Source organism: Plecotus auritus (genome assembly GCF_963455305.1).
Source record: "Plecotus auritus genome assembly, chromosome: 2".
In the NCBI taxonomy this organism is placed as follows: domain Eukaryota; kingdom Metazoa; phylum Chordata; class Mammalia; order Chiroptera; family Vespertilionidae; genus Plecotus; species Plecotus auritus.
In genome coordinates this window covers 83,184,362-83,209,134 of record NC_137771.1, presented here as the reverse complement: position 1 = coordinate 83,209,134, position 24,773 = coordinate 83,184,362, and the positions used below count along the sequence as shown (strand labels likewise).

General features: G+C 43.1%; 1 protein-coding gene across 2 annotated transcripts in view; it reads right to left on the bottom strand.

The window, feature by feature from the left end:
* The window catches only part of ATXN1 (ataxin 1), a 422,593-nt gene that overhangs the window by 133,721 nt on the left and 264,099 nt on the right, over positions 1-24,773 (bottom strand). For both annotated transcript variants that reach the window (XM_080658075.1, XM_080658076.1), the window contains one exon: positions 18,183-18,309. The gene's annotated coding sequence lies outside the window, so the exon portion shown is untranslated. The remainder of the gene's footprint in view (positions 1-18,182; positions 18,310-24,773) is intronic.

The window sequence follows — 24,773 nt, the reverse complement described above, 5'->3', positions numbered from 1 at the left end:
GGAGCTACACAGTTACAAATCCAGGCAGAGCATATTAACCAAAGGAGTTGAGCCTTAGTCCCAACTCTAAGGAGAGTGCTGTTAACAATGTGCTAAGTGAATGCGTGCATTTACAAAACACACAGGCCTGATACTGGAAATTCTGAGATTTAGAGCAACCAGAAGGTCTCAGTGCCGTCTGGAATGTTCACTGACTCGTTCCTCAGCAGCAAAGGGAAAAACAGTACTTTAGAAATCACTTCTAGAAGGCAGAGACATAGATGGCCATCTTGTTGTCTTACTTTTTATTTTATAAGATGTTTTAAAAATTGATTTTTAGAGAGAGGGAGAAGGAGAGAGAGAGAAACATTTATGTGAGAGCAGAACATCGATTGTCTGCTTCCTGCATGTCCCCTACTGGGGATCGAGACTGTTACCTGGGCATGTGCCCCAATTGGGAATTGAACAGGCAACTGTTTGGTGCATGAGACGATGCCCAACCAATTGAGCCACACTAGCCAGGGCTCCTTGCCTTACTTTTGACCAGAAGAATGCAAGCTTACTTAGTTTGATGCTTCTACTGAACAGTAGCAGAAAGAAAAAAAGAGTGGATTTGTGATAGGAAACTATTTGAGAGATTCATCTACCCATCTGGACCAAGTCTGTGCACCTAAAAATATAGGAAGGTTTTGAAGGTTTCTGAAATCTTCCCAAACTGTAATTGACAGTGTTGTTCTTTGGTCACCCAAAACTTCTAGAAAGGCAGAACTATAACATTCACTTGCAGACAGAGTGGACTCTCATTAAATGTCTGATGAATGAATGAATGAATGAATGAGTGAATGAATCGGTCAATCAATGGTTTATTTAGAGTTGTCTGTGTGTGACATTTTATTAGGGCCTGAAAAATCAATAGAAATTATACATACGTCTTGTCCTTAAGCTTCTGTTCCATCAGAAGCAAGTACAAATAAGCAATTTTAAGATGGTATGATACAGGAATAATGAATAAGGAACAGACATAATAGGGAGCAAACTCTGATGAATTGTGAGGGGGCATAAAAACTTCTAAGATAGGATCTGATTAACTAATTCTCAACAAGGTGCTAATATTTTATCTGTGGTTTTTGTCCCAGGATCATTTTAATAGAAAACAAGGGGATGTTTTTGCTCAGTATTTGACGACTTAACTGCTATTGGCCCATTTCAGGAATCAGGTGAGAGACTGGCAGAGAAGATACTTCAAATAACACTAGTGGGCACAAAGTCTCCCTAGTTCCATAATGGAAAGGCTCAGAGAGGTGGGTGCATGTGTTCCTGAGCAGTTGTATCTAGCAAGGACATAAAAGGAAGTTCGTGAAGGGTCTTGAACAGGTATTTGCACACATGTGTTCATTACAGCATTACGCACAATAGCAAAGAAGTGGAAGCAACTCAAATGTGCACTGATGGATGAGCGGATAAGCAAACTGTGGTATGTCCATACAATGGAATATTAGTCAGCCTTAAGAAGGAAGGAATTTGTGACACATAACATGGATGAACCTTAAGGGCTAAATGAAATAAACCAGTTTCAAAATGACCAACACTGTAGGATTCCACTTATATGAGGTTCCTAGAGTAGGCCCATTCATAGAGACAGAAGGTAGAATAGTGCTTGCCAGGGGCTGGGAGGGGCAGGGATGGGGAGTTAGTGTTTGATGAGTCCAGAGTTTCTATCTGAAAGATGAAAAGCATTCTGGAGATGGATGGTGGTAATGGTTTCACAACAATGTGAATATACTTAATACCACTGAACGGTACTTGAGTATAGTATTGTACACCAAACTTAACGATGATTAAGATAATAGATATTATTTTTATATATTTTATCACACTTTTAAAAATTGAGGAAAAGAAAATTGGTCAAGTATCCATACTGTTGAAGTTTATATGCAAAATTAGATTATTACAATTAAGTTAGTATTTATTTTACATAGAACATTATTGGGTAGAAGGCAGGATGGGTAACATTCATTGATTAGGTGAGCAGCTGCTTGGTTCCTAACATGTTTGAAAAAAATGACACCCCAAAGATCTCCCCAAGGATCAGTTAAAATAACGCCATAAAAAATTCAATCCTTGAGTCTCCAGGCCCTGGTAAAATGCAATTATCCTGGCCAAGGCCTTTATCAGCTTAACGTGCCTTTATTAAAATACTAAAGGCCTGGTGCACAAAATTTGTGCATGGGGGAGGGTGGGGGGAGTCCCTCAGTCCGGCCTGCACCGTCTCCAATCCCTCAGGGGATGTCCGATTGCCTCTTGCAATCCAGGACTGCTGGCTCCTAACCACTCACCTGCCTGCCTGATCACCCCTAACCACCTCTGCCTGCCTGCCTGATTGCTCCTAACCACATCTGCCTGCCTGCCTGATCACTCCTAACTGCTCCCCTACCAGCCTTATCGCCCCTAACTGCTCCCCTGGTACCCTGATTGCTATTAACCACCTCAGCCTCTCCCTGCACCTGGGACCCAGGAATCCCTCCTCTGGCTGGTCATAGGCACCTGGAACCCAGGCTTTCCTCCCTCTGGCCAGCCGCAGGCACCCAGGACCACAGGGCGGGTGGCTTGTCCCTCTCCTGGGCTGCAGCCTGGCTGGTCCCCATTCCTGTCTCCCCAGTGTTGAGTGTCTGAGCCGTTATGGCTTATGGGGACAGTGTGAGGGCGTGAGGACCATTTGCATATTAGCTCTTTATTATATAGGATGATTCTTTACAGGTCAACCAAGGTACCTGAAGTGATTTGAGAGGCATTGGGAGAGGGAAAGATTAGATACAAAAGGGAGAAGAGAGAGATAAGACACTGAGGGGATATGCAGGCTGCTGAAATCAAACTGTGCCTACTTGGAAATTTCCCCACGCCACAGATAACCCTTTCCCACAGGTTTTCATACAAGCTTTGCTCCGCTTCTCATTCTGACACTCTCCCTTGTATGTGAAAGAGTCCTGGCCATAGGAACACATTTCACACTGCAAAACCTGAAAAGAGTTTCATCAGAAGAGAAACATGGCTTCTGCTAAGCAATGTTCAACCGTGGCGACATATGTAATCACGGAAACAAATCTGAGTTTTCAGTTTAACAAACTGGAATATGGTTCATAAATTTGAGATTGAGATGGAACACGTCAATATATATGCCTTGGAGCTCTGCATTTCTGGTTGCTACCATGAGTAGGCTAGGTTGGAAGACTCCAGATCTGTGAATGATGTCATAGATCAGACAGATTGAATCAGAGGGGCTTCAATGTCAAGGTAAGTGACATTACACAGCCCTAGCTGTGATGTCATGTCCTTCCCACAGAGTAAGGCTGGAGAGCTGCTGCCTACAAGGCCGCCGTGCTCTGTAGCTGGACTGCTTTCAGTGAGCGTACCAGGGAGCCAGGGTGTGTGTGTGTGTGTGTGTGTGTGTGTGTGTGTGTGTGTGTGTGTGTGTGTGTGTGTAGGGTGTGTGTGAGAGAGAGAGAGAGAGAGAGAGAGAGAGAGAGAGAAGGGTGTGTGTGTGTGTGTGTGTGTGTGTGTGTGTGTGTGAGAGAGAGAGAGAGAGAGAGAGAGAGAGAGAGAGAGAGAGAGAGAGAAGAAAGTTTACATAAAAGAAAGATGGGTGAGCAACAATATTCTGCCTTGGGATAGCCTAGTATACCTCACCGGCATTACTTCATTACTTCCCCAGAGCATCTTAGATTACAATGACTACTTCTACATGCTAATCAAGGGGGCAACTGGAAGCTACAACACAGTTCCACTCGTTCAGACATCACTGTATCATTAACATTTCTGAAAAAGCAAATAACAGCAGGTGGTTTTGATCGTAGTGTTGGCTTTGACTGTGTAGCCATGTCCCTTGTGGATTAGCATGGTTCCACCGCTTGAGGCACCACAGAAAGCACAGGTGGGTAAGAAAATCAGCTGACAAAACCTAGTGAAATAATGCGCAGGTGGCAGGACACACACACCTGCATCTTCGCCCCACTTCTAAAAATAAAATTCTGTTTTCATCCTCTAGTCTCTATACATTCTACTATAGATTGAATACGTATTTATAAAGAAACACACCGTTTTGATTAATATTGCATGCGAAACTGCATGTAAGGTCATGAGTCTGTACATGGAAACCATGGCAGTGAGACGCTGCTTCAGCACCTGTACTGTTGCCTCTCTCCTTCCCCTGGCTCTTGTTCTAGACTCCGAGCTGGAGGCCAGACTGAACTGAGCACAGAAAACCACGTCTTCCTTTTAGTATCAAATGCAGTGAGTCAGTGTTTGGGCCACAATCGGCTATTGAAGCAAATGTGCAGAATCAGGAATTCCCAAACATGCCATGTTTTCATTTCCATTTTCCATGATAATGAAGCTCGCCAAATTTGGCCCTTTAAATAATGAGGTCCCCTACCACACATTTCTTTATCAGTCTTCCAGGTAAAACTGTTAACTAAGACACTGATAAAAATGTTCAAAATGCTGGCTGTTTCTCAGCAGCAAAAAAATTGTCTTTGGCCTCTGACCCACCGCTGGGGTTTCTCAAATCCTCCCGTCTTTCAAAATGCATCTCATTCAGGTGATGATGCCCAGTAGTAACACCTGCACGCACAGGAGCTAAGCCCCCAGCCCTGGACATGCAGAGTTCGTCTCACAACACGAGAAGCCCATTTAAAAAGGACAGTTGAAGGTCTTTAAGTGGAGGAGGAAAGGGAGGACTCTGAGTTACAACAGTGGAGTATGTTCTAGGGCAGTGGTCGGCAAACTGCGGCTCGCGAGCCACATGCAGCTCGCGAGCCGCGGTTTGCCGCTCTGTTGACTAATGAGTTTGCCGACCACTGGGATAGGGGCTTAATCACAAGGAACAACAACAGCCTGTAATTATTGGAATCGAGAGTCTAGGTCAGTGGTCGGCAAACTCATTAGTCAACAGAGCGGCAAACCACGGCTCGCAAGCCGCATGTGGCTCGCGAGCCGCAGTTTGCCGACCACTGTTCTAGGGTGTTCATTTTCCTCCTTGTCTTCCTCTATCCCCTCGATTTCTACTTATTCGCACTTATATGGTAGGGGAAGGTGTCCTTCGAGGCAAAGAGAGGAGAAAACAGAGGCCATCCCCAGCAGCTCATTCCAGCCTGTCTACACTCTTCCATATTTTTTTTTTTACTGAAAAATTAGGAAGAAAACATGGCAAGATATTATGTGCTTAATGCACATTTATGTGTCCTCTCCCTCATTTTTTTAATCTATAAAGACAGCACTTTCAGCATCTGGCCTGTAGCCGGAGACCTGAAAAGTACCTGCTGCTCCCCCTCGGCAGCGAGCAGTTTCAGCGACAACAAACTGGCTCCCAAACGCACCGGTGAAAACCACAAGTTCTCACTCTCGGTGACTTGAATTTAGTGAAATGAAAGTCATTGCTATTTTAGTGTTTTTAAAGAGTTATACTTCATAGCCCAGTTAAAAGGTCAGTTCTTGAAATTGATGGGCGAGCACTGATCTCACCTGATGATAGAGAATGATTTTTTAGGGAGCCTGAGGGCCCCAGAAAACACTGTCTATTTTGGGGTCCTAGGAAAAAAAGTCTTTTAGGGTGATACTATAATGTTACCTACCAGGAGAACATGCTTTCAGCCCATCAGCAGGTGTTTATTTAAACCCCCAGGATACAGGAGTCTGGCAGAATCCCCGAGGTGATGCGATGCCTGCTGCTGGCAAGATCAGCTCCCTCAACCTGTCCCAAGTCTGGTCTCACTGTTAAGAAAGCACAGGTGGACTTGGAACCACCTCAGCTGTGATATTTTCCTGGGATGTCTCTTTGGAAACACTCCTGAATTGTCCAGGCTAACATGTTCTTAGGCTTTGGCCATCTAACTGTGTTTCTATGTGTCTTATTGATCATGTCAATACCCTGCTTCAGATCTGTCCATGACTCTTCTCCTGTCTTCCAAATAAACTCCAAAATCCTCAGCAGAGCTAATCACCAGGCCCTCCCCCGACACTTCTCACCTGTTCTCTGGCCACTCCAACTACTTGCAATTTTCCTACATCCCATGTTCTCTCTGACCACTGAACTCGGCACATGCTGTCCACCAAGTAGCTAAAGCTGGTTTTCCCTCACCTTGAACCTGTGACTTGCTTATTAACTGAACTGCTTTGGCCAAAGGGAAATGAACAAGCACCTTGGGAGCAGAGGTTGAAAAGCACTTGTGTGCTGGTTTGTCCTCTCTTGCTGCTCTTGGAAACCCTGAGATCACAATACAAAGGAGCTCAGACTAGCCTGCTGGAGGATGCTACCCCGCATGGAGCTGAAGCTTCCCCCTCTCTCAGGCCAACCAGCCTCATGACAGCTAGAGCGAGGCCGCCTCAGACCAATCAGTCCCAGCCAAGCTAGCCAGACTAGAACAGCCCTGCCAACCCACAGAATCGTAAGAAATAATACATTTGTTGTTTGAAGCCACTAAATGGGTGGTTTGTTACACCGCATATGCTAACTGATGCGCTCACTTTATTTCCTGGTTAAAAGCTTCCAGTCTCAGGATGAAGGCTTCCTGGACCCCAGAAACTGCCACATGGTTTTGTATCCAGGGCCTCCCACAGGCTCCACTATAAGAGCAAGGGTCACAGTGGAAAGCAGCTGCCTGTTTTTTCATTGTTCTCTCCAGTGACTGAGAGGTCCTTTAGCTACTGTGGGTGCCTTGCTTACAGTACATACTCAGTAAACGTTTGCTGAAAGAAGAGGCATGAATGTATACATTTATCTTCTGGTTTTTTCTATTCTTAATGCCAAGGAATTAGGTAGATCGTTTTTACCTTTCACTACCTAGACATGTTAACTACATCAAAATATATTTTAATGCTTTTCTTTTTTACAGTTCCACTCATATCAATAGCCTTTGGGACTCTCCCTATTCTTTTTATAGATGAGACTATCAAACTATTGGTGCCTTTCACTTTGACTAATATAAAAAAAAACCACCTAAAATTCCAGGGCCCTCAGCATATGCACACATGGATAATTCTGACAAATGTTGCCATCATAATTACTCTACTCTATATGTCAGAGAAACAGAAGGCTTTAACAATACAGAACTGGCTTCACTGTCAATGCGGTGACATTGACAGTTAATGACAGTTCATATTACAGAGGAAATGCCTCTATAAAGAGACTAGCAAGTTGCAATTGACAGTTGATGACAATTCAATCACAGAAGAAATGTCTTTATAAAGAGACTAGCAAGTTGCAATTGTTCACCTGTTGATTTCAGCAATACAGCACGATATATTTTGTTTTGTGGAATGTCTCATCCTAACAGCATTAGAGCTGCCAGTCACTAGAGAGAAATCACTGGGCTAACACTTCACACACATCTCATCTAATTCTCTCAACAATTCTGCAGGGTAGTTATAATCAGCCCTATTTCACAAATGAGATAAATAAGACTCAGAGAAGTTGGTCAACTTCCCCAAGGGCACACAAAGTGAATGAGTGGCTGGGTTGGATCCTAACCCATATATGATTCCAAAAGCCTCCTATTTGGACTAATACAGGGTGGGGCAAAAGTAGGTTTACAGTTGTGAGTAGGTGAAACACAGAGTCTCTTCTTGTATTATTATTTATTAATTACTACAGGCCAGATGCATGAAATTTGTGCAAGCGCAGGCCTTCCTTCCCCCGGCTGCCTGCCAGCACCAGCTTCCCTCTGGCACCTGGGACCCTGGCTTCCCTTGCAGTCCCGGCTTCGTCCAGAAGGACATCCAGTCTAATCAGCATATTATGCTTTTATTATTACAGATTGTATTATTTTCCATTTGAGTGACTGTAGACCCACTTTTGCCCCAGGCTGTATATTTACATCTGGTGCTGTTATGTGGAAGTGATAACACTCTTCCATTGGAAGACTCAGAAGTAAAGTCACAGAGAAAGAAAGTAGCAGCCATTAGCTTTGGAGGGACAGGAATGGGATGAGAACCCAGATGTCCGTTCTTAGTCTGAAGCTCCTGCTCCTGGACCAAGACAAGGTGTCTCTGTCGTCACCTAAGTTATTAATATTTAGATCCACTCCTGCCTCTGTGACTGACAATAACAAGTTCAGGAGGGAGAGAGAACAGGTTCTTTCTATTCTAGCTATGCTTCCAACTCTGTAAGAAAAGTATGAAGAATGAATTTCATGAGACCTACTTGGGCTACCATCTGCTTTACAAAATTTCTTCTAATAAAGAAACCACCAAATCTGCAGAAGAATTTTAATTTTCCAACTTTAATGTAATCCACATTTTGTATTTATTGTTCATATAAATGTGAGAGAACATATGAGGAATGATGAATATTTACCATCACATATTGAGTTAAGAGTTTCATAACTATCTTAAAAAAAACACAACTCTACTTTTCTACGATATCAAAGTGCACCTAATATATATTTATTGTTCTAGGAACACACAGTGCCTTCTAAAATTTAAACCATTTCAACAACTGAAAACAATGACCAGTTGTCAAACCACACACCTGTCAAACAAAACTGATTATAAAAAGTTTATTTGTTAAGAAACATCTCAAGAACATAGATTGCTCTGAAAGTACAAAAAAGTACCTTGTTCAAATGCCATTTCTCTTCATTCTAGTCCCAGAGCTTCAATACCTATCCTATTCCAGGCATGAAGAAGAAACTGACTTGCTGAGCATATAAGGTCTGCGGGAAATGTCCAGGCATACCCTCACTGGATGCCCCGCCATGAAGACACAGTTACATGCAATTATCTCCGCTAAGGGTGGTCATCCAGTGGAGCAAATAACAATAAATCTCTAAGGCCACAAAAATCCTCTTTAGTAACGAAACTTAAGGTACTGATAATATTTTACGCTATTTGTGGGTTTCAAATGTCCTGGGACATTCCAGTCATCAGACCCTCTTGCTCCCCATCTCCCAACAAAGTCTGCAGGTTAGATCCTCCTCTAGTTTCTTCTTCTTGAAAAAATATCCTGGCAGCACCATGCCAACACAGTCAGAAATACTAGAAGAAAATGCCAGTCAAAGTCACTAGCCAGTGGCTTCCACAATAAAGTGGTTATGGAATAAAGTCCCCAAGACAGCCAATGTCAAGTGACTGCCCCAAATTAGACTTAATCTAGGCAAGGCCAACTAGGTTAGGGACTTTAAGATATGGTCCTCAGGACTACTATGTTCTTTTGGATCCAAATAAGAAACAAGGGGAAAAGTCATTTAGTGCCAATTCAATTTGACATAAAAGGAGAAGGAGAATAATTAAACAGAAGAGGACAAGGTGAATGGTGTTCCTTTTCAATGCTGGGCACATAGATAAATTACTGGAGCCCAGTAAGAAAGCTCTAGTTACACTGGACTGATTTCCAGCCGCCCTGTCAACAGGAAAAGGAGCCAAGATCGACTGTAGTGGTGTTTCCCTTCATCTTCCCCTTCTTGACCTCTGATGCCTCCCAAATAGCTACCCAGATCCCCAACTCTGAATGCCAATTCTGATAAACCACCGGAACATTAACTCAATTCACAAGAAAAACTGATACCATCTAATGTTCTGAGATCGCCTAACATCCTGGCCCAGCAGACCCCACTTTCTGCCTGGACTATCCATTAATCAGTTTGTTATTCTCCAGAGGATGCTATCTGTACCAGGAAGACCATGTGGTCCACGATCCTTAGTAAGTGACACTCCCATGATACTGACATTCTTTTTCTGGAGGCCTGCCCAGATGAAGGGAATGGAAAATCCTCTTTGAGCAAGGTGACTGCCAACTCTCTTCTAACCTCTGGAGGCCCACTGCCACTTCCTCGCTTGCCTTTAGGGAAGTGTCGGCCAGCCGGTTGCTAGGACAACTGGCATCATTGCTAGGGCGCAGAAATAGATCACCAGCAGAGCGGGGAACCTGGATTGCAAACTCCGATGACAGCAACAAGATACCGATTGGCAGCTAATCTGCTCTGCTAAAGGGGAGTGACTGACTAACATTACCTAGCGGACAGCTCTCGCCTTGCCATACTATCCTTTAATCTACACTTGGGCTTGATGTGCTGGTGGCAAAAGAGGGCCAAGAAACTTGCTTAAGATAATGGCTGACTGGCTCTGTTCTGAATTATGGAGCTGGTAGATGTGCAGGAACCAACTGACATTTGTATATTTAATTTATTAATCTCCTGAAAGTGGGGAGAGGGAGGGTTGTTCATGGCAGAAGCAGGAGAACCAGAAACAGGTAAAGCAATTGAGGTTGCTAAAGGGAAGGGGGGGAAATCTGCTTGTATAGGTACTGATGAGGACTGTCCCCTTTCTGAACAAATAGCATCCTAATCTCATCAAGATAGTCTTTTCCTGGAGGACAAAGAAGAAAAGGCAAAGGAGCCTCAGAAACTAGGGCTTGCCATGGTAGAGAAAGGGAATAACCCCTGCCCAGTTCTCTCTGTTCTGCAGGGTGAGTTTTACAATGCTTATGATGGGATAGCAACTCCTAGAAGCCTTGGATGTTAGCCCTGGAGAAATTACAGGTTTTCAGTTCTATGAAAGCTACTAAGGTATGAGAAGAAAACAAGAAATAAAGAGTAACCTAATGGAAATTTTAGACAACGATGTGAGCAAGTGTGTTTTCATTTCTAGATGTGCAAAGCACAGTATTGCAATGTCCAGGTGGATGAAAGACATAAGCCAGGCCCGTACCGTGCAGGGGTCCTAACCAGCGAATTCTGCCGGCACAGTGGGCAGGTCCTACCCCAGTGCCAGTCACTGGAAGCTGTCACGGAGGTGTCACAGACGTTGTGTGATCAAGCTTGGGGAAGGAAGTGGGATTTACGGGTGGGAGAAGAGGATAAGAGTCCAAGGAGTGTGATGACAAGAACTTGCCAGAGTTGTGAAAATAAAAGATTCTAAAGGAGGTTGCCATTAGTATCCCATTAGTATTTCCATTTGGGGGTATTCTACTGAAGGATATTGTTTCAGAACAAAAGCAAAATAGAAAAACATGACTGAAAAACTAACTTCCTTCAACATTGGTTACAAACAGCTCATTTTACTATCTGTCCTAAAAAGCGCTTTACTAGTATGCTTGTTGGAAATTACTTTTTCTAAATCATGTAACAAACTTAATCAGGTGTCTGCAAAAGGTTAACATAATCCTCAGGACAAATACAAGATGCATTAATTCTTTCAATTTAAGATTCCACCTAGCATGATTTATTACATAGCTACCATTTGAAATTTAATATAAATATATTTTGGGGAAGTGGTTAAATGATTTTCTGATTATTTCATAAAACTGAAAAAAAATGTCTTTTTAAAAATATTTTAAATCTTTATTGTTGAGAGTATTACAGATATCCTCCTCTCCTCCCATTGTCCCCCTCCACCTGGCTCCCAACCCACCCCAGGCCTTCACCTCCATACTGTCTGTGTCCATAGGTAAGATCTCTGGTTAATCTCTTCCCGCCCACCCCCACTTCCCTCTGAGATTGGTCAGTCTGTTTCATGCTTCTGATTCTACTTTAATCACCAGTTTATTTTGTTCATTAGATTTCTTATTCATTTATTTTGATTTTTAGATTCAATTGTTGATAGGTATGTATTTATTGCCATTTTATTGTTCATACTAGAGGCCCAATGCATGAAATTCATGCAAGAGTAGGCCTTCCTTCCCCCGACTGCCAGCACCGGCTTCCCTCTGGCACCTGGGACCAAGGCTTCCCTCACAGCCCTGGCTTGGTCGGGAAGGTCGTTTGGTCTAATTAGCATATTACACTTTTGTTATTATAGATTTTTTATCTCTTTTCTTTTTCTTCTTCTTCTTCTTCTTCTTCTCTCTCTCTCTCTCTCTCTCTCTCTCTCTCTCTCTCTCTCTCTCTCTCTCTCTCTCTTCTTAAAAAATACCCTTCAACATTTCATGTAATACTGGTTTGCTGGTGATGAGCTCCTTTAGCTTTTTCTTGTCTGTGAAGCTCTTTATCTAACCCTCAATCTAAATGAGAGCTTTGCTGGGTCAAGTAATCTTGGTTGTAGGTCCTTGCTATTCATCACTTTGAATATTTCTTGCCACTCCCTTCTAGCCTGCAAAGTTTCTATTTGTCTTTCTACATTAGTCCCAAGGAACAATCTATTTGCAGGTAAGAATCAACAGATTTAATTTGGCTTTATGACAAAACAATGTTATTTAGTTCCTATTTGTGCCTCACTATTCTGTAAGAAAGCAAGAGAGAGAGAACAATATTTAAAGAATAATGAAAGTAATTCAAATCCTATGGTATGACATACTTGGCAAAAAATGACATACATCAGTAACCTTTTAACGAAGATGATGGAGCTGACCAGCCTCTGAGGTGTTGAAGGTCTGGGAACTTTCTCTCTCTCTCTGGAAGGATTTTAGAGGCCTAATCCCTTCGTTCGGAGGCAGCACCGCCATCCAGTCATCCTTGACCTCCCTTCTTACACGCACTGGCTCTGGAACGGTGAGCACTTCAGAAATACACCACTTGAGAAACACAGTTTTAGTTTTGGGTGTGGTTTCTGTCCATAGTTCAAGCTGAAAACACTATACTTATTAGGGTGGAGAGGCATCATTTCTTTAAGTGGCCAAAGTTCTTGCTTCAGCTTTTGAAGATAAATATATAAAGGAACCATAAGCGAGAGTGGTTCCAGGAGCTACAAATCCCCAATCCCCAATCTTTGTCTTAGTCTGTGGTCATTTCTGATGGAAAGACGTTTTTGACTCTGAGCTCTCTTCTCAGTTGCAGAAGCAGTTAAATAAAAGACCAGTTTTGTCTCCTATCCCTCTGCTGTCTCAAAGCACACACATATCAGGTTGAAATCCTACCTCTGCTTCAAGGCCTGGGCTGCTCAGCAATCCTTGCAGCCTTCCCTGAAAACCGACCCCTGCGGATCTGTCCCATCGTCCTGCTGAAGCCCCTGACGCATGGCCTCTGTTAGGATCTCAGAGGACGGTACATGCAGATGACTCATCACTAGATCCCTATCAGACGTTAGCAAACCTGACACAGACAGCCTTTTTTTTTTTTTTTTAATATATTTTATTGATTTTTTACAGAGAGGAAGGGAGAGGGATAGAGAGTTAGAAACATTAATGAGAGAGAAACATCGATCAGCTCCCTCTTGCACTCTCCCTACTGGGGATGTGCCCACAACCAAGGTACATGCCCTTGACCGGAATCGAACTGGGGACCCTTCAGTCTGCAGGCCGACGCTCCATCCACTGAGCCAAACCAGTCAGGGCCAGACAGCCTTTTGATAAATATATATATATATATATATATTTGGTGAACTGCAAAGTTAAGCAGAACACAAAACCTGTTCACCTGAGCACTATTCAGATAGAAAACAGTCTGACCAGGCTGTTGATGCTTTCTTCCCGCCTCCCCTTTACCCCCCAAAACACGAATATTGTAGAAGATACATGAACACTGTTCCTTCCCGACTGCCGGTCCTGTGTGTGTGTGTGTCCCTTCTCCTCTCCAAGATGCTGAGAGGAGGGGCTGACAGGTTAGGGATGATGGCACTGAGGGGAAAGGGTGTGCCTGGGATGTGCTAGACTTTGCAGGCCAACTCAGAAGTCGCTCTGACATCAACTCTCAGAAGTAGCAGCTCGTGCAAAGGCCCCGCCAAAGGGGCAATGGCCAGGGATGAGCAAGGCTATCAATAAGAAGCAATTGGAAGGAGTCTGGGAAACAGAAAGAAATGGGTGAAACAGAAAACCCTAGAGGACTTGAAGCTACACAAAAACTTGTGTGGGATGTGCTCAGTCAAGATGCAACAATACACAGGCCTATTTGCAAGCCCATTATGAGCAAGGGCTGAAAGAGAAGGACACCATTCATTTTTCTTCATTTATCAAACAGTAAAATCTCCCCTTATCTCCCGAACCGTCTCTACCTCAGATTTTTTTTTTTTTTATGATAGTGCCAGAGGATCTGGCATCAAAGATGGCAAATCTAAAAGGTACAAATCAACAGACACAGGGAAATTCCCCAATCACTCTGATTAGAGGGGGTCCGTGTAATTCCCTTACTCTGGAGACTAGAAATCAGGTTCCATTTTTCAAAGCTTCTGAAGACAGCATAATACTGTGCAAATAGGCACACAGGTGTTTATTTTAGTCTTTCCAGTTCTTCCTAGGAATGTGTAACTCCTGCGCTCAGAGCAGTTACTCTGAAAAGGGGGTCGATAAACACCAAATTCAAGAAACCTTTATTATTGTGATCAGCAAAAGCCACGTAGAATGATGCCTCCTTAACCTGTGTGAATTTCCCTTGCCCACCACACAGAGGTGAGATGAACTTAATTTGTGTGGGCATACCATTCTTCATTTCCAATTATGTGTCACCCAAAAGTACACAACATGAAAATGATGCTATTCAGTAAGCCGTGAGTTTCTAGGCAGACTGAGCACTTCAAGCCTGGTTTTCACTTTGGGAAGCAACGTAAACATAAAGGGTCATAAAATGATGTGATTACAAGAGGCAAACCACCACCTTCCACAGAACGCCAGAGCAGGCTGCTCACAAATGAGTGATAAAGCAAACCACTCGCATGAAAAAGCAGAGGAAACACACACAACGCAGAATTTTTTAAAAAAAGTATCAGAAAATCCCCAAACTCTATTGATAGTTCTATAAAGCCTTTTTTTAAAGCATGTTGTTTCCTTTCACACATTGCTTAAATACATCATAGACATTTACCATCTACTTCTAAGGATTTTAGAAAATAGCCTAGTCTCTCTCCACTACCCAATGCTCATCAGAATTTTGTTTATGTTCCTTCATGATGGCTCAGGCCCACACAGAAGCCCAGGCTCATATTTACTCTGTCCTTGGACAGTCACTCAGATATCAACTGAGTGCCCACTGTGGGCCATGCAGCCCTCTAGGTCTTATAGATTCACCAGAAAATTATTAATAATAATAAAACAATGATTTTTGCTTTCATGGAGATTACAGTCTAGTTACGGAAATGGACGATTAAAAATTCTATATCATAAAAACCTAATATGCAAATCGACTGAATGGCGGAATGACCAGTAGAACGACCGGTCACTATGATACACACTGACCACCAGGGGGCAGACGCTCAACAGAGGAGCTGCCCCCAGCCTGCAGGCCCCGGGCCAGCCATGGTGGGTGCCATCAGGGGCCCCCCATGGTGTGGCGAGCCAATCTCCTGGCCAGTCGCCCCACAGATCGGCCCTGATCACCAGCCAGGCCTAGGGACCCTACCCGTGCACAAATTTCGTGCACCGGGCCTCTAGTAAATATATAATATGTAAGGTGTTTAAAAAATAAGATAGGCTAGCAGGGGTTCTCAAACTTTTTAAACAGGGGGCCAGTTCACTGTCCCTCAGACCGTTGGAGGGCCGGACTATAGTTTAAAAAAAAAACAAAAAACTATGAACAAATTCCTATGCGCACTGCAGGCCCAGGACGAGTTGGCTGCTAAGCAGGACAGGCAGCGGCACCCGGCGGGCCGGATAAATGTCCTCGGTGGGCCGCATGTGGCCCGCGGGCCGTAGTTTGAGGACCCCTGGGCTAGAGGATAGAGATGGGGTAGGTGCTATTTTATACAGGTCAGGGCCGGCTACTTTGAAAAGGTAACTTGAGAAGTCCTATTTAAGGAAGCAGGGATGCTCAGGAAAGAAATATCGATCACCACCTCCTTGCTTACAAAGTAAGTAAATGTTTGAGTATGAAGGTGGACAGTTTTAAAAAAGTTAATTTCAAAAGTGGCTCATATTTAATTTTCAAACAGACCAATGGGTGTGGTTCCTAGATGTAATGACTACAACTATATTCTTAGAAAGCACTCTAGTAAACACCTTTGAACTGCCCGGTGGACCTGGGAGGGCCTGGTGGAAAGGGTATCACGGTGAAGACAGAAATAATAATTCTTTTCTTTCACCATAAGGCTGTGCTCAACATTTTAAGAACAGCAGTGCATTAAAATTGTGTCAAATCATTGACTACCTGAAAGTTTATGTTCAGAACGTCTTTGAAAACCTCACTTACTCTTTGAGGCTTGACATGGTATCACATGAGCAGTTCAAAGCAATGGTTTAAACAAAAACCCACAAGATTAAAAAAAAAAAAGGTTAGATTGATTATAGTAACTGCAGTGCTCATTAAAAGGTAATCGGAAACCTAAACCACTTTTTCAGAAGACACTTGTTTCCTAGGATGAAAATGCTTTAAAACCATTTCCGGAAGTACATTCTAATAGCAACTTGATTGAGAAAACAATTTCCAGTAAAACACACTAATATTGCAGCTCCCAGATCTCACAAGACCCCAAATTAGTCCATATAGTAAAGGACACTTTCACAATAAGAGATACTTTTGATTAAGTATTAAAGTGCCTCATACAACGTTTTGCCCCTTACAGGGGCCCCAACCAAGATGCCAACTGATCCATAAGCAGTAGCCTGGAGCAAGTCACAAACTCACAAAATACCACTCCATGGGGCCAGTGACTTGCCCAAGGCTGCAAACTTAGCTGTCCTTGACAATAGGATGGGGAACAGAATTCAGATCAATCGATTCCAGGAGTTTTGTACTTTCCCCTAGAACCAAGGTGCTCATACATACGAAATGGAAACACATTAAAACACCAGCATTGCTCTTAGCCTGTTCACTATGACGCACTGGGAGATTTCCAATGTAATAAACTTATTTTAATACACTATTTAAGCCATTTATATAGATAAATATGCATACTTTAATACAAATATTTAGAAAACCATGAAATAAAAAAATTCAGTGGCAATTTTTCTCTTCAACGTTAAGCTTTTTCTCCTTCATATATGCCCTCACATTACTAAACCTTGCTTTTCAAAATATTTTATGAAACTGGAAAAAAACACAGGTAATAGGCACCTGGAAAAGTTTCCTGACTGTGTTATTAAGCTGAAAATTTAACTATATAAAGTTATTTATGTATGTATATACCCATTTACACATATGTTGTGTATACACATAAAACAAGTATATGTATTTTTGTATACATAATACATATACAAATATATAGTATATATTAAGTGTGTGTATACATACATTAAGTATATATTGCATTAAGTGTGTATATATTTATAGACATATGTATAAGACCTTAGTCAAAGCTGGCTTCTCACTTTCTAAATTTTAAAGGTGGTGTGTTCCTAGGCCATCCTGGGCTTCTTGTCGCCATATTCTTTCCTGGTCAAAACTCTTCTAAACTGCCCAGCTGGCATGGCTCAGTGCTTGAGCGTCGACCTATGAACCAGGAGGTCATGGTTTGATTCCCAGTCAGGGCACTTGCCCATGTTGTGGGCTCAGTCTCCAGTGTGGGGTTTGCATGAGGCAGCCGATCAATGATTATCTCTCATCACTGATGTTTCTATCTCTCTCTCCCTTTCCCTTCCTCTCTGAAATCAATAAAAATATATATTAAAAACAAACAAACAAAAAAAAAACCTTTTCTAAACTTCTTTTGGGGACACGGTCTAGCACTGAGATAAAATCTCCAGAGAGCAGAGTTGGCCCAACCCTTAAGTGTCTTGGCGGGTAAGCCCTTTGAAGCCACTGGGTACTGTTTCTTCAATTACTTGGTCCCCCAATGCCTCACATAAGGCGACCAGCAGCTGACCTGCAGGACCTACCTGACTAATCTCAAAGTCCCAACCCAGCAGCCCCATAAAAACCAGTCAACCAGCCAAGTTTCAGTAAGAGAAGCACCTAAAACAACTGACTATACTTGCATACCTCAGATTTTTGAACCCCCCCCCCAAAAAAAAATTCATTCCAATCAAACACTTCACACCAATAAAAATCACTGCTGGTGGCAATCCCGGTGGCTAATTCTTAGCCCAGAGAATGTGAACCCTACCCATCAACCTAAAAGAACTATGAGGCTGTTTAAACTGGATACCAAGAGCAAGGGCATTCCTACAATGAAAAAACCACTGTATCCCACTCTTTCTTCCAGAAGGAGAAAGTGAGAAGTGCTCCATCGAAGCTGAGAGAAAGGCAAGTTTGCAACAAATGAAAACAGAACCTTTCCCCTAAAAAAAAATTAATTGGATGATCACCTAGCACTATCATGAACACCACCCCTTCATCAGCCTGACTCAGCCACATCCAATGATTCACGACTCCTTGCAAGGCAAGCCGCTGCAGATGCTGCTCCTGTTAACTTACAACATTCACTGTGCACGGTTCACCGGGAGCCCCAGCCTTCCTTCACCATGGAGACTTCCCACGAGAAGCTGGAGCACTCCTGGGCTCAGGCGTGTTCTTTCCTCTTTCACAGAGGCGTGAGGAAAACCTAGCATGGGAATAGAACCGAAGAGAAAGAAAAGGTCAATGCACCATTAAGTCATTCTTTATCTCAGCAAATGAAGTTCACAATCAATTAGACTAATTGATCATTCGCCAAAGACCATTCTCCACTACCTTTTTGTGAAAAAGAAATTCAATAGTTTTGCTCTTGCCCCAGGAGACACAGCAGCATACCATGGCCAACCTTTCGCCCTGCTCCTCCCTGCCCCCCATGAAGCTGAAGCCAGCTCTGGGAGACTTCAGAGGCAATGCCAGCTGAGATGCAAACTTGCAACACAGCCTCAAAATAAACCCTTGGTTTTACTCTCTGCAGAAAGGAGGGAGCTGGGACCTCTTGCCATTTTCATACCTCACTGGGTGGTTGGGAAGATCAATAAGATCACTCTTGCAAAGCACTCACAGTTCCTGAGAAGAAAGGCACTATGTAAACATTGTCCGTGGTCATAAGCCTGTTATAGAGCTCTGAGCCAGAATATAAAAGCCAGCCTTGGCCAGCCACCAACAACTGACAGTCCCTGGGGCCCTCAAACTTCCAAACCTCGGCAAGGGCCACCAGGCTGATTCCTCCTTCCAGGGAGGGGCTGAGGGACGCATAGGTCTGGAATCTCAGGGAGCAATAAACTGAGGGCCCGGGGCAGGAAGGGAAGGGGAAGGGGGAGTGGAAGGAAGGGAGTGAGAGGCGTGTGCAGGCGCATCATGACCTGGTCCAGCCACAGGACTCCCTTGGGTGGCTGGTTTGCAGTATTTAGTGCGCTGGAGGTTTGCGGGGCTGTGAAATTTTCCACTTGGCCGTCTGCCATTTCCGCCCACCAAGGATAACACTTAGACACAGTTGTGGTACACAGAGGACCTGCGGGGGAAGGACTGGATCATTTGTGTTTGTTGCTTTTAAAGAAAAAACCTATTCATATTTTGATCTTTAATATTTTCCACACCTGGATTTTTAAAATTTTTCCCTTCTTGAAGACAGAGCCAGAAACAGCCTTTCCTGGGCCAATATGATCAAGTTATTTTGACTTGGGAATCCTTGAGGAACATACTTGAGGTAAAGGAACACACATGAGTGGTGTTGGGGACAACAGGAAACAGATTCTAAGTGCTGCGCTGGGATCCTGTTTGCTTCCCAAATAAATCGCCGCCCCCCCCAGGGCCTTTCAAAGTAATGAGCACAGGCTGAGTAAAGGCGGCAGCTACAGCATTAGCATGGTGGGTGTAATATTTTTGAGAGAGAAAAGTGGTCCCTCATCGCAAAAAAAAAAAAAAAGACAACAATGAGTGATGTCAAATCTTAGATGTGGAATTGGTAAAACACTGACAAATTCTACCTCAAAATAAAGAACTAAAAATTGGAGAGAAAGAAATTAGGACAGAAGAGAGAAAGGAGGTGTCTGCTGCCGATATAATTAACCATGCTTTCATAGTGAACACAGCTCACAAAGTGCTTGCTTATTAATTAACTCATTCATGCCAAATTTTTACTTGGTGCTTAGCATACCCACCTGGTTCTATATTTTCAGTGGTGAGCAAATCAGACAAGAACCATGCCATCAAGGAGCTCCTTGCCTCACAGGGACGGCATTAAAGAATCCTAGCACGCTCTTTTCAGTTTATGTAGAAGATGTGAACACTGAACAGGTATTGTGAAGGAAAAATAAGCACTGTGGTTTGCATTCATAATGAGGTAGGTACCCCATTTGGAAGGAGGGGCTCAGAAGGCTTTTCTCACAAAAGTAACATTTAAGCAGAGAAGTGAAAGATGAGGGGAAGTTAACCAGGCATGGGGTTTCCAGGGAGAGGAAACAGCCTGTCCTTAGGGGATGTCATCCAGAGACAAACAACTGAGTTCTACGTCCTCTTGTTTTGTTCTTTTTTCCTGGCCATTTCAACTGGGTCTCCTTGATTTAAATCAAGAATTGAGCAATAGACTTTATGTTATTAGCTAGAGTTATTGTGGTGACTGCTTTGCAATATATAGACATATCGAATCATTGTTGTACACCTGAAATTAACATCAATTGTATTTCAATTTTTGTATTTGTATTGTATTTCAATTTTGTTTTTTTTCAAAAAAGCTGATTCTTCTTTCTGACTGCCAGGCCCATCAGAGCAGCACACACTTAGTGGTTTCCTGGAGAGGAATCCCATAAGTGCAGGTAGTAAATCGGATGTGACAGCAGAGGTCCACTCTGGCCTCCTAATGCATCTCACTCACCCCATCATCACAAGGAAAAGAAGCTCTCTGCTAACACCTGCATGTCACAGCTGGAGTTAAGAAAACCCTCTCCAAAAAGAGCTAAAAACAGATCACATCACATGTAAATGTCTGAAAAAAAATCTTCTTAGTACTTTGCATTAGGTTTCAAAATTGCTGGCTTCCTCTAGATTAACAATTTTTTTATTTTTATTTCTCTCATGACCTTAAATGGCATTTATATCCACCTACCTAATATAATATGTCAACTGTAATTGAAAAAAATCAAAATTCATTTTTTAAAAAGAGTGTCTTAGAAACCTTCTGTCTTGGTTTGCAGCTTGGTTACCTGTTTACTTACCCACGTGAGTAATACTTTGCAAAGAAATAAAATTGTTCCCTATGTCCCAGATCTGGTACAATTTAATTCTTCCACTAAGGAAAATCAGTTATTTGCTTTCCTCATCCTACAAAAACAAAGGCTTCCTCAGGCAGGCTTATTTATGCTCTCCCCGTGAATGGAGTCAGTTTGAAAATCTATTTGAAATGAATAAGCCAAACTTTTACCTGCATCTCTTTCCATTTAAGACACCCAGGATAAAATGTAATTTCTCCTACAAGTTTCTCATAAAACCAAAAATAATAAAACACTCCAAGTTTTCGGTCTTGAAATACAAACCCTCGCTTTGACTCAGTAGCTTTGACAAACTAGAACACTTGGGAAGACAAGGGAGGGCAAGGAAAAGGACTTCTTGAACCTGAGGTGTCCCGCATCAGCCCTGGAAATTCTGCCTGGCTGACAGCTTCTTCCCGTCGAGAGGAGAAAAGGACACCGTGCCAATTTCCCCTTCCCCTGACTGCCCACAGCACTTACAGTCCCCATCACCCATTTTAACCCAAGTCCTTTTCAATTCCGCGTTCAGTTGTATTGTCTGTTTATGTTCCACTGGATTTAAGTCTTGAAGGCTTGAAAAGCTTTTAAGCTCCTTGGTGAAAGAAACCTTGACATGCCCTTCTTTTGCAGCCTCCTCAGAGTGTTTATTAGAAGAGTCTGAATTTAAATTAAATGATCCATTTCCAAAACCTGTTCTACGGCTTAAGCTGTACTCCAAAGGAACCACTGCTCTCTAGCTATAATTTAAGCGCTTCTCAGTTTTCTCTGTCCTCCAGGGACTTGGAGCTCCTACGATGCCTACCATCCAAATGAAAGCCCTCCATAACACTGGAGAACAATTAAGTTATAATTCAGCTCTCGCTCCTCTGTTCTTCTGGTCCATTGTATTTTTAGCCGCGGGTGGCTTTTGAACAGTTGCCATCTCCTTTCAAGATTTACAACCTACACCGCACCCCAGGTCACTAGGAACCTATATCTTTGATCCTCACCATTTTTCAAAAGCCATTATGAAGGAAACCCTTGTCTGTGGAGGGGAGATGTATGAAGAGCTTCTCAAACCTGAACCACCATCAGAAAAACCTGGAGGTCTTGTTCAACCAGGTTGCTGGGTCCCATCCCCAGAATGTCTGATTCAGTACGTGTGGGGTTTCTAACCAGTTCCCAGGTGATGCTGATGCTGCTGGTCCAGAGAACCCCTGCTCTAAGGGCAAGTCTTTGTGGATTAGACGAGGCTAAGGATCTTTTGAGTATATTTAATCACTCTCTACGGAGGGCTACATTAGAAGGACTCTTATCTGTCTATTCCAAAGAGGTGACAGATGGCCCAAAACAAAAAGGCTCACACACTTTATAATCTGGGAAAACTTTTGGTGGCGTTCAGCCTTGAGTCTTAGTCTGTTCTCTTCCTACTGGCTTCAGGTCCTATCAGGGTCAGTTCAGCCCTCTGTCTCTCCGTCCATCTTTTTCCTTACTGGAAACTCCTTACAAAGGTATCAGCCATTGCTATTCCTGAAAGACCTTCCCTATATCCTGGTACATTTCCAGATGGCTGTCACCTTTCTCCTGTTCACCAACAAACACATTAACGCGTAGTATAAACTCAATGTTGGTATTTTCCCAGGCACATCTTAAACTCCTGGAGTTTGACTTCCACCCCTTTTGTTTTTTAAGTAAACCTTCTCTTTGTTTCAGATGGCTTCCTGCCTTCTGAATGCAGTGGCTCTTTTCTACCTGGCTTCTTTTACAATATCTAACACAGTAGGTCTAGAGAATCGGACTTACTACACATCCCTCTGGCCATGATGACTATCTTAGGGGTAGGCAGGGGATCAGTGCCATGCCCATGAAAGCCTCTCAGACTGGCTGATCTGAGGAAATAAGGCACCCTGTCCTAGCGAGGCCAGGGAAGCTTGGTCTACCAAGAGCTGCTCTTACCACCTGGTGAGGAAAGCCCACATGACAACGGGAGCAAAGCTGAGAGACAGAAGGACTGAGTCCTGACAACAGTGAGGTCCCGTGGCCCCAGCCATGCCAGATGTTAGATTGATCCCTGGCAAAATGCTAAAGTGGCCCCCAAACTGCCCTGCCCTCTAGGGCACACACACCTCCTAGTTATTCAGTCAAACACGAATCTGGTTGTTGCTGTTATGAAGGGATTTTGCAGATGAAATTAAGCTCCTAAATCGATCGACCTTAAAATAGAAAGATTACCCAGGGTGGGTTTAGCGACTAATCAGGTGAGCCTTCAGGGAGACAGGTTTTTCCAGGACTCAGATTCAAAGCAGGAGGCGGCTGTAGGGGGAGGGAGCAACACGATGTGGCAAGGACCGGGAGAGAGCCGGAGCTGAGAGTGGTGCCTCGCCCCCAGTCAGCAACAGAACAGGGGCCTCAGTCCTACAATCACAAGGAAATAAATTCTGCCAATGAACATGTGAGCTCAAAAGACAACCAGGAGCCCCTGAGGAGAATGCAGTCCGGCCAGCACTTTGATTTCAGTGTTATGAAACTCTGAGTGGGGAATCCAGCTAAGCTGTGGCTACACTTCTGACCTGCAGAAACTGTGAGATTAACATGGATATTGTTTTAAGTGACTAAATTTATGGTAATTTCTTCTGCAACAATAGAAAACTAATACATGTAGGATACAATGAATTCTTTTTTTTTCTTTTTTTTTTCTTTTTTTTTTTGCTTAAATCACTTTGAGTTTGTCTCTTGCACCAAAATATCCTAGTACTCCTGGTTTCTCGGAGATGGTACTATTGTGGGGTTCCTTACATCACTTTGCTGCTAGTTCCTCGGCTTTCATCCCCTCCTGTTCTTCCTCTAACCCAGTGGTTCTCAACCTTTTTAATGCCGTGACCCTTTAATACAGTTCCTCATGTTGTGGTGACCCCCAACCATAAAATTATTTTTGTTGCTACTTCATTACTGTAATTTTGCTACTGTAATGAGTAGTAATGTAAATATCTATGTTTTCCGATGGTCTTAGGCGACCCTGCTAGTGGTTCTCAACCTGTGGGTCACCACAACATGAGGAACTGTATTAAAGGGTCACAGCATTAGAAAGGTTGAGAACCACTGCACCCAAGTGTATGTATTCCCCAAGGTTCCATGCTCAGTGCTCCCTCTTTTCTCTCTATGACAATTTCCTTTTACTGCATATCGTTCTTAATCTGTATCCTGGGCCCATCATCTCCCCTCACAAGCTGCTGGATATATGCAGTATAAAAATAAATATGTCTATTTCAAAATTTCTCATATTTTTTTCCCCTAAAACCAGTCCTCCTCTTTTATTTCTAATCCATGCTCACGGCGTCATTGTCTTCTTCTCTTCCCCCCGCATCCATCAGTTGTCAAGTCCTCACAAGCCTGCACTCTATTCCCACACCGCATGCTGGGTCAGATCTACTCCTCGCACAGAAGCCTGCTCATTGGTCTCCTTGCCTTCACTACTCTCCCTCCAAACCATCTGAGTCATCTTTCCTGGACCAGACTTCCTAAAGCAGATTATATAATTCAACTTCCCCATGCCATCCTGTGGTGCTGGTTCCTACAGCTCGCTGCAAATCTTCTAAAATCTGATGTTTAAGACCTTCACAATCTGGCCCCAACATGCTTTTCCAACTTCATCTCCTACTTCTCCCCTCATGCATGTTGCACCAGCCAAACCCCACTTCTCTCTTCATCTCTGAAAGCTCACATTTCTCTTCTACATGTTAAAATTCAAGCCATACCTACCAAGACCTGTTCAAGTCCTACTTTTCCCATCTTCTTTCTTCCATCCTCCTATGCTACCTACAACTTAATCAGAAATACTTTTGTGAGTATGTGAGTTCCTACAGTTTTTATTCCTTTTCCTTAAGAT